At 40.6% G+C, this 10,882-nt stretch overlaps 1 long non-coding RNA gene across 1 annotated transcript; it reads right to left on the bottom strand.

The window, feature by feature from the left end:
• Nucleotides 1-1,472: 1,472 nt before the first annotated feature.
• On the bottom strand, nt 1,473-3,264 carry LOC125294328. The gene is made up of 3 exons (XR_007193515.1): nt 2,933-3,264; nt 1,895-1,951; nt 1,473-1,810 (listed from the first exon to the last, which is right to left on the bottom strand). It is a non-coding gene; the product is annotated as an uncharacterized LOC125294328 (long non-coding RNA).
• Nucleotides 3,265-10,882: the final 7,618 nt, after the last annotated feature.

Below are 10,882 nucleotides of genomic sequence, written 5' to 3'. Positions count from 1 at the left end.
ACACACACACACACACATACATTCACAGTAATCATACGTATGACACATACTCACACAGTAGACATATGTACGCTTGCATGCACAGGCACATACACAGGCACACACACCCACACACACCCACACACATAACATAAACATAACACAAACAATCAAGAATTTCTCAGAATTATGAACAGGCAAGATGGTGGTGGGGTTGTATAAAATGAATTTTACAATCGGAAATCTATGAACTAATCATGTTTTGGTACTTGTTGTCTAGCAGATACCAGTGAGAATTGAGTGTGGATAATGCAATTTAGTGAGACAGTTAGAATCATATAGGCCTTTCAGCGTGATTTCTTTTTGTGGAAAAAATGTGCTGGACTGGGCAGCGGTCATATTTTGTACCGCTCTGCGGTACATCTGGTTTTTACCTAAATTGGGTTGATTTCAAAAGTAATCACTAAAACCAAATAAAAGTGTTCTCTAAATACATGTTTGAGCATTAAAGAAGCCATACTATAGTTTATTAACATATTTAATGGGAACATGATTACAGTTAACATGTAATAAACTCGGAAATTCTAATCAAAACACAACCATAAATTTTATTGCTAACATAGTGAGTCACTCATGTGGTGTTTAATGCATTTCATCACAATAACAAGTTGCACAGACAACCTTTAACTCAGAATATATCCTACAGTACATATGAACTTAAATAGCGGGAATAATGTAGAACTGCATCTACCGTCAACAACAACCGACAAGTAAAAAACATTTTACTTCTAGTAACACTGGATTTGGTATAAGTATAAGTATATAAACTCTTTTGATCCTGTGAGGGAAATTTGGTCTCTGCATTTATCCGAATCCGTGAATTAGTGAATCACACTGAGCACACAGTGAAGTGAAGCAGACACTAATCCCGGCGCAGTGAGCTGCCTGCAACAACAGCGGAACTCAGGGAGCAGTGAGGGGTTAGGTGTCTTGCTCAAGGGCACTTCAGCCATGCCTACTGGTCGGGGCTCGAACCGCCAACCCTCCGGTTACAAGTCCGAAGCGCTAACCAGTAGGCCACGGCTGCCTCCATGTGTGCTTGCCTCCATACTAGAGCTTGATAATGTGCTCTTCTAATATACCTTTGAGCAGCATCACTTGTTGGTGGTAGAGCCTCCGATCCTCAACATCTAGAAAACAGAGTGGCTCTGGAATAGTGTTGTCACGATAACAAAAAGTATGACTTCGATACAATGCCTGCCATAAATATCTTGATACTCGATACTGAAACGATATCCAAATCCTAAAATATCTGGAAAAGAAAGGACGCAGGCCTCCTCCAAGTGTATTTTGTTCCAAGTCAACAAAATAAGTACACATGGAGTGTGATGTAGAGTGCAAAGTAATAGTGCAAATGTAGTGTGCAAGACACATATTGGAATGATAAAGTATATAATGTGCAGGTGAATGGTCAAAGTGGGGATGACCCCCACTTATCTGCAGTTCAGGAGAGTGACGGCAGTGGGAAAAGAGTTGTTCTTGTGTCTGGTTGTTTTTGTGTGCAGGGATCTGTAGCGCCTGCCAGAGGGGAGGAAGTTAAAGAGTGTGTGTGCAGGATATGTGGAGTCTTTGGTGATGGTCTCCTGGAGGGAGGGCATTTTGTTCCTCCTCTCCTGCAGCTCAGTGACTGTCGAGCAGGACGACAGCAACATGTCATCGACTGGAGCAGAGGGAGGTGACTGGGAGTTCCTTTAAGAGCATGAGCAGCTCATCCAACTTCTCCTCAAATGCGTCCATTCGCTGTGCCATACGGTAATGGTTGTCCTTATTGCTATGGAAAAATGGATGGTGTTAGTTTAGTTGTTAAATGCATTATATACCTGCATATGTGAACAAATTAAGTGAGTCTTCTTACCTCTTATTTCCGTCTCCATGGCCAAGCCACCTCCCTCTGTGTGATGAGTCACTTGTGCTGTTTACAACAACAAAAAAGTCATGAAGTTCGCCTACAAAAAGGAACCAAAACTGCCATCTTTGCCTATAAGGAGATCAGGGTGTTAATTTAACCTAACTACCTATGACAAGTTACATTGCAAGTTATGTCTGGGGTAGCAAAAATCTAAGTTGCTGTCTTAACGTAGGCCTACCGAAGATCACAGTTAGCCTACCACTCGAAGGCAGAGGACAAAAGTGTGTTGAGCAATTGTCTGCATTTCAGACTTCTTCGTCCCCGGGAGAGTGCAATAATTCTCTCCCCATGTTATTTTCCCATAACAAAAATCGCAAGATAGGCTACCGGATCTCAGCTTTTTGAAGGCAAAATTCAGAGGTCTATTCACTTGAATCGTCTATCAGATAAAATGTGTGTTACAAGATGGCCGTCGACAGTGTGTAGACATTATCTATAGCCATCTCTATGGCTCTAGTGTAGCCTACATATGCAGGACTGTTTAGTAGGTTATACCCACTTAAAAAGCATCACCATCTCAGTATACCCACTTAAAATAGACTAGGATACATTTGGGGTTGATCACAGTATAGCCTACCCACTACAGCTAACTACTAGCCTACATCACAGTAGCCTAAGCCTATATCCAGCTACATACAGTATATCCACTAGCCTACTAGACTAACCACTGCTGCCGAGTGACTTGCCTATAAAGACTGACTGTACACTAAAACTAATTAAAAGAAACGGTAGCCCAGTGCTATTATTTGTAACATCAACGTGAGCAGGTTAACACGATGATAAAACATACAATGCTGCAAAACATAACACATCGAGAACAGCAGCAAACAAAGACGAACGAGCAATGTGCTCTGGTAAATTACAAACTTGGCAGTATCGGAATATAACAAAGCCCTACAAGTGAAAGGACTTAAGGTTAAACCTCAAACCCTTGCATTACAACCACTAGGCCTACATCATGAAACTGTAACATATTTCACTTACTTTCGTGAGATCGAATTCAAGACGAGTGTAATCCATTCCAAGACTTCTTCCAGCGGTGTTCAAGAATCACGGAATTCAAACAGAGCCCGTTTACTAGCCTGGCGGGCCATCCTATCATTGAAATTTATAGTCTGGAATCTAACCATTCACCTCGCTTAATCCAAGGGGTGGGCAGAGAATTGTCTTTCAAACTGCCTAGGCATGCAATAGGCCAGCGCTACGACCATATCCATATCCAGTCGGCAAAACAGCAAATACAATCTTCTTCGAAAGGAATGACTTAAGTGCATTGTGTTGCTCAACTTTCAAAAAAAAAAAAGTCCAACTCCTCCAAAATTGACGCCAACGCCGATTCAAACAACCGGCTTGCTTCTTCGTCGTTAAGCCATAGCCACCTTCCTTGTTGTTCACGCTCGCACAGGACTGTCGTTATCCTGTTAAGCCTGCCTTAAGGCTCTCTAACAAAATAGAGCGCTGTGATTGGATGACCTCCACGGCGTCAGCCAATAGAAATCCCTATGGTTTGATACTAGACGTACAGGCTGAGCAAATTAATTTGCCGCCGCTAGGGTGCGTCTAGATTTCTTGGCTACCACGTTAACGGAAGTCAGGACAAGACTTCAATCGATCACCTGAAAGCAGAGGCGCTGTCTTCCCCCTACTGGCGTGGGGGTAGGCCTACGTGTAAGGGAACCTGTCTGATTGAACTGAAGTGAAATGTGAAATGAAAGAAGTGAATTTTCTTAGTTGTGAAAAGTGTTCTATTGATAGATTCTTCATTCACCTAATATGGTAAAAAAGCACAAAAGTATATATTTTTTATTTAGTAAAATTGATATTAGCCTAAAAGAAATATTATCTTGATATGATGTTTACCTTAGGCTACTTAGATTTTATAAGACCAATCGTTTGAGTGGATCTAAATCAAGTGACTGCAAACATTTTGTATGTTACTTCAAAAACTGAAATGGAGCTTGTTTAAATAAACATTTCAAAACCTCACTCAGAACAACCAAAAAACAACCAAAGACAACCAAACGGGAACGTTGTGTGGAGGGACAGTGCAACCACAGGAGAACGTTTCAGTTGGTTGGTTCCCTTAACGTTTAGGGAACGTTATAACCTTTAGGGAACGTTCCCTAACCGTTCTGTGTTAGTGGGGTACTCGTTTCACTTAGGCTAGACTAAAACAGAAGAGAAGAACTTGGCACTAACCATGTAGTCGTGTTTTCTATAGCATATTCGTTAACCTGTCGTTCTTTGAACTCTTTAAAAATGTTGGTATATGTCTGCGAGGTGTTTAGCCATGCGCAGCCTAGGCTACTGCTTATAAATGACTTTGAAACATATTTTACAAACGGGCCTCTGTGTACCTGATGGCTTGCCTTTACTATTCCCCCTGATGGCTTGCCTTCACTATTCCCGATGTATCCCATATAGTTCCAGATTTCACTTCACCTTTTGTTTTATCCACAAGGCAGAGGACTGTCGGCAAAGAACTTTGTTGACGTTAGCTGCCACTCACTCACTCAGAGATGCCTGCTTGACACGCCCACTTGCCTAGATGCGTGCAAGGAGCAGTGAGAGCAGCAGTTCACACAGACGTATCGTATCGTTTTTTGCGTGAAGGCATCGTGATACCTTTTTAGTGTTGATACACCGTGCAACACTATTCTCAACAACCAACTAACCTTCTCTGATCATGTTGCCTCGGTCGCCCGGTCGTGCCGCTTCGCACTTTAAAAAGCTTAAAGCTACATTGTGTAATTTTTTGAGTTAATTCTTAGCTAAAACCCCTTTGTTCTTTCAAAAATATGTGCTCATTCATATGTAATTATTTCCACCTACTAATCAAAGTATTCTCGTAAGTGTAGAATCTGCTATTCCGAATACATACGCGCGAAATGGCTGAATCCATGTTGCGCCTCCATCTTTGAAATACATCCGCCAACGAGGGACATTCCTGGAAATTTGAGCTCCGCCTTTCGCACTTGTAGGCAACACTCAGGCCCTGTCCACACGGAGACGCTTTTTGGGTTAAACGCACCAGAAACCGCACTTTTTTGAAACCTGGTCCCAGGGTGGAAAAATCTGAAACCGTAGCCCTTGTGAGTTTGTTTGGACGGCGAAACCGCATATGCGAATTGATGATGTCATCGCCGCACCTCAGCTGCCCTGGACTTGACACTTATACAGTATTATTGCCTAACAATACTAGTTTTCTTACATGACATTACCTACGATTACACTCAGTAGGATAAATATCACAACTGGTGCTTTAGCGCTAATAGCTTATGACTTGGTGGACTGAACACTGTTTTTCCCGGTGTTTTTTTTTTATGCATTCTAGCTACTGTCAGTGACGCGAGAGAACTAGTCAGAAGTTATTAGGGAAGTGCGGTGTAAGTTTAAATTAATTTGTGCGTAGTGCCGGTGTCATTCATTTATTTTACATGTCTTACAACATAAATAAATGCATTCATAGTCTAGTGAAGTCAGATATGAGCATACAAAGATGCTTAGAACTCATGTTAAGCCTATGGTAGATGCACACTAAATGTGAATGCGCAATTTGATGCAGGCAAATGTATCGACTGTTACTAACGAAGGTATTATAGCAATATTATAAATATGGCGATGGAATAGCCTAGAACTTGGGTACGCCTAGCCTTTAGTAGCCTATGCACTTGCGATAGTCAAAACTAATGTGAACTTATGTGTACCTGCGTTAGCCAAATAAAGGACGGGACCTCATACTTCACAAACCGTAAAAATGAAGTTTATTAGTTTTACAGTTGACTACAGTTGACAGTTCACTATAAGTCCACACAAACAATTCTGATTTCCTTGCACTAGCCATTTTCGTTGTAGCCTACTCTGTCTGTTTGTATGGTCTACACAGCGCGCAAGCTTTGGTCAATTTCTGTAACAAACAGTGCCACCTATAGGCCTGGGATATGAAATAACGTGTTGAGATGGATCCGTTTGGACGCAAATATTCTTGATACGGTTCCAGGGAAGACGGAGGAAAAAAAGGTCGGTTTGGTACGTGTGGACTAGGCCTCAATTGCCTGATCTCTTTTTCTCATCACCCTCTCCTCCAGTCCTGTCAGCTGGGCACCTTGTCTCTCTTTCTCTTCCTGCTTTTTCTTCAGTGCCACCTGACAGATACTGCAGATTTAAAAACACTGTGTTAATGACTGAACCCATCATTAATGAACCGAAATGCCAGACAATCTCAAATATGAGCATCTTGCTTGTATATAAACGTCCAGTATCAGCTTATTAATGTATATAGGACATACTGCCACTCCCACTGTCTTGCCCACATCTCTTGGCTCCTACTGTGCACAGCCTCTCTCATTCACCGCAACTCATCCCTCATCCTGTCCTCGCCACCTTTCTCTCCAGCTCCTTCACCCACTGGTCCAGCTCTCTCTTGTCAGGGGTCGGCCTCCTCAGCCTCCCCTCCTGGAAGTTGGGGTCCAGCTGCCCTTCAGATGGGACACGTGAAATCCTAACAGACCTTTCGGCCATGGTTGGATCACCAGGTCTTGTGATCTATGCTATTTGGCTTTCTTTTTCTGTATCTGTAACACTGTTCAGTGGAAGAGATACATCATTTGGCTCTGGTGAGTCTTTTATCATTTCGAAGTCAAGTCAAATTTATTTATATAGCACATTTCAAAGCAATAGCATTGCACCAAAGTGCTTTACATAAAATAATAAAAATAAAAATAATAATAATAATAATAATAATAATAAAAATAATAACAATATTTATAAAACAAATAATTTTCTACATCGATCATGAAGGCCTTCTACACTTCAGCGGTTGAGAGTGTTCTAACTGGTAGCATCATCACCTGGTATGGGAACTCCACAGTTAGAGATTGTAGTACTCTGCAGAGAGTAGTAGCTCAGCTGAGCGTACTATAAGAACTCAACTCCCTGCTCTACAAGATATCTATTCCAGAAGAGTACTCCTAAGAGCCCAAAAGATTCTGAAGGACTCTTCTCATCCTAACAATGGATTATTCCTACCGCTGAAATCAAGAAGATGCCTATGTAGTCACAAAGCCAGAACTGAGAGACTCAGGAGAAGTTTTTATCCCCAGGCCATCCAAACTCTGAACTCACACTATACTGACTTTGCACATATTCACTCCTCAGCACTCTCAAACATTTCCCAACTCTGAACTCACACTATACTGACTTTGCACTCATTCACTCCCTCAGCACTCATGACACCCCCCACACACACACACACCTACATGACTTTTTAGCACTTTTACATCCCTCTCCCTATGCTACAGACCTTTTTATTTATTTTCTTATTTCATCACTGCGTCAAAACACACACACACACACACACATATCTGACTTTCTCCAACTTTTGCACATCTCCATAGAACTTTTTTTATTTATTATTTTTGATTTCTCCTCCATCTATCTACCCATGTCCTTGATTGCCTAGCCTTTCTGCCCCCACCCCACCCCCCATCCCCAACACACACACAAAAAAAACACACACACTTACATCATCACTGTCATCACCTCACATACTTACAGCACACTGCTTGCTACAGTAAGCCTCCTCTACATACTTGCTGCACACTGCCCCCTCCCTACACACACACAGCACATTGTCTTCAGGATCTTCTCCAACACACATCCTCTACATACTTACAGCACACTGCCCTCACCTACCTACACACTACACACACACACACACACACACACAGTCACTGCTCCACTCCCCTCCCGCCCACACACATCTTCACTGTCATCACTCACATACATCATACATACAATACTCTGCTTGCAATAGTAAGTCCCTTCACCATACTTGCAATTCAGTCCCTTCCCCCTCCTCTACATACACAGCACATTGTCTCATGAGGGAAGCTTCTCCAACACACATATTGCACACTGCCCTCTCCCCACATACACAGCACACTATCCCATCTCCCCTGTCATCCCCCAACACACACACACCAAGACCCCTGGCAGTTGGGTTAGCCCCTTGAGCCGTGGATCTGCCCAAGGTTTCTTCCTTGGTAAGGGAGTTTTCCCTGCCCCTGTTGCTCTTGGATGCTCCTTGTTGGTGCCCCCGCCCAATCCCAATCCCCCCCCACCTTTCTTATGCAGCCCCTGCCACTTAATCTACTAAACCCCTTCTACTGCACTTTGTACCCCCCCCCCCATAAATGCACAAATAGGCTGACACCAGACATAATTTCACTGCATTTCTTACTTCCAGTAACTATATGCATGTGACAATAAACTTCCTTGTATCCTTGTAACAGTAATACATATACATGCATATAAACATGGAGTTTAAAAGGGAGTGTTAAAAGCTAGGGAGAAGAGGTAGGTCTTTAGGTTGGATTTAAAACTACTAATAGTGGGGCAGGATTTCACAACATCAGGAAGGCTATTCCAAAGCTGGGGAGCACTTCATTTCGAAGTCACATTAAATCTTTTCAGCCTACTACAATAATCGTATTTAAACTTATTATAATTATTATTATTATTATCATCATTATTATTAAATTAAAAAATACTGAACCAACGAAAAGTTATTACATTATATTCAACTGTAATCATCCGTACTTGTTGACTGATTGCTGTAGAATGAAGATCTGAACCAGAGAGGGTTAAAGCGGAGCGAGAGGCGCAAACGTTCGACAATTTCCGCGTTCGATTATTGCAATGGGGAGGGGGGAAAATCCCCCTTTATGCAGACCAGAGTAAACCCTTGCTGCACTAATGTCAATGGAGACTTGGTCCATTAAATTGGTCATTATGTCTTTCTGGATTTCTTGAGGGTTTTTTGGAACATTTTGTCATAATCTGTAAGTGTTTGGGATCATTTCAAGCCTAAAAGTGTAATTTTTTAGTGTTTGGATTTGTAATAAAATAACTTAATATCAGACCATGCTGCTGCCAGTTACTGTCCAGTTGTTAGCATGCTAGCTAGCCTCTTAGCTAAGGTAACATTTTAAACGGAGAAGTGTAATTTCTTTGAAATGACAACTAGCTGAATAACATTACTGACATTAGTTAAAGTGGATAGTTTATACTCAAGCGAATTTGGAACAGTATATTAAGTTTAAGCGAAGTCCTTCAACTACTAGTCACTTGTTAGCGCATATCTGTATTGCCATAGCTACTCCCATCCACTTGTTTGGCTTTTTAAGCTAGCTAGCTAGCTAGCTCGGTACACATGACTAATTAAATTATTTATATCATGTCCTAAAGAATGATTCATTGGTATCATACATGATTATAGACAATGATATTGTGAACACAATTATGTTTATCTGTTCTTATTGCTTATTAAGAGAGAAAGTTTATTTAGTGACATAAGGTGACACTCCCACTTATGCAGACCGAACTGTCCCATTTTGCTCCCATAGTAACGAATTACGTTGCTCTATCTTGCTAGTAATCAAGGATCTTTGTCTGAACCTCTTGGCATCCCCTTTTAAATGTTTCCATGATCACCATGACACCCATAGAACTTTGAGCATTGTTGGATTATGACACATAACATGCATCATAATGATTCTAGAACTAATTGCTACAACTAATGGTAAGACTTTGGTAAGACTGTAGACTACAATAAGGAAAATAGCAATAATAGACATTATTATTAGTATGATTATTATTATTATTATTAATAAAAATGTGCTATATAAATAAATAATTACTTACTTACTTACAATGTATTTTTCGTATTTGTAAACTTTATACTTTTTGATATATGGGGCGTGCCACCACGAAATGAGTCCAGTTTGATAAAATAAAAAATGGTTTATTGGATATTCATAATCCAGACCTTAGGGTTTAAAACAAGGGGTAATTTGTTCAATTCCGTTTAGTCAACCCAGAGATATTGGCCAAAATGTAAAGGCTATCCTCATCTCAGCAAATAAACAAGTTTTGAGAAAATCGGCTTTAAAGTTTGTGAAGTGTAAATGAGCGCAGCTTCTAAATGCTCAATTCACGGAGGCGGTAAAAACTTGTAAGGTATTCGTATAACTTGTGAGGTAGGACCCATCATCAAAATTTCAGTGTCCACCACTCTTGTTCATCCAAAACAAACCAGAAAAGGGACTCAAAGTGCTAAATACCGGAATTATCCCTTAAGTGACACAGACATAAACGGTGCAACAATCTAATCTTAAATAATTACTATTTATGTCTGTGTGCGGTATATAGCCTACTTGGGATGCTTGTCAAAGTTTTTCTATTTTTGTATTGGTGTGAATTAATGTGTAGATCGGTTGTAGCGGGTGGAAGCTGTGACGTGCAGTCAGAAAATCCATTGACGTGGACAGCTCCCCCTTTTTTTTATTACTTTATTTAAATGTAGTGCTTTCATTTACAATCAAATCATTTTGACCGGTCTTCTACTGCACTACTATTTAACATTTTTACATTTTGTCCTTCAAAAAATAAACAATCACCAACAGAAACAAAACACAAAAAACAACAGACAATCATTGACAGACATTACATTGACAGGAAAAAAACAAAAGCAGAAGGAACATCACAAAAAAAAAAAAAAAAAACATCCACAGCAAATGACATAGACAAAGACATAAAGAACATTAAGAGCGTCTTAAAGCAGTGCACGACGTTTTTATGCTGAGCATGTTCGAGAAACAGTCAGAAAAAAAACCCGAGCGTTAAGTAAGATGAATAAGAGAAAAACCCTTGTAAGTGCGTGTCTCCACTGTTATCTAGTACGAAGAGTGTAGTGGAGTCTAGTACGAAGACGTGGCAGAATGTCGAAACGTTAGTCCCTTATTTTGGCACTTTAAAATAAAATTTGTGTTGCACTTTATACATCTGTGCAAACTCCTCTCTCACTAATTTACTATTAACTATTTAAACTATCGAACTATTTAACTGTTCAGCTATTCCAACCATCAGTTGTCA

The sequence above is a fragment of the Alosa alosa genome, chromosome 5 (assembly GCF_017589495.1).
Source record: "Alosa alosa isolate M-15738 ecotype Scorff River chromosome 5, AALO_Geno_1.1, whole genome shotgun sequence".
Taxonomy (NCBI): domain Eukaryota; kingdom Metazoa; phylum Chordata; class Actinopteri; order Clupeiformes; family Clupeidae; genus Alosa; species Alosa alosa.
Note: the sequence above shows the minus strand (reverse complement) of the source record. Positions and strands in the feature narration are given on the sequence as shown.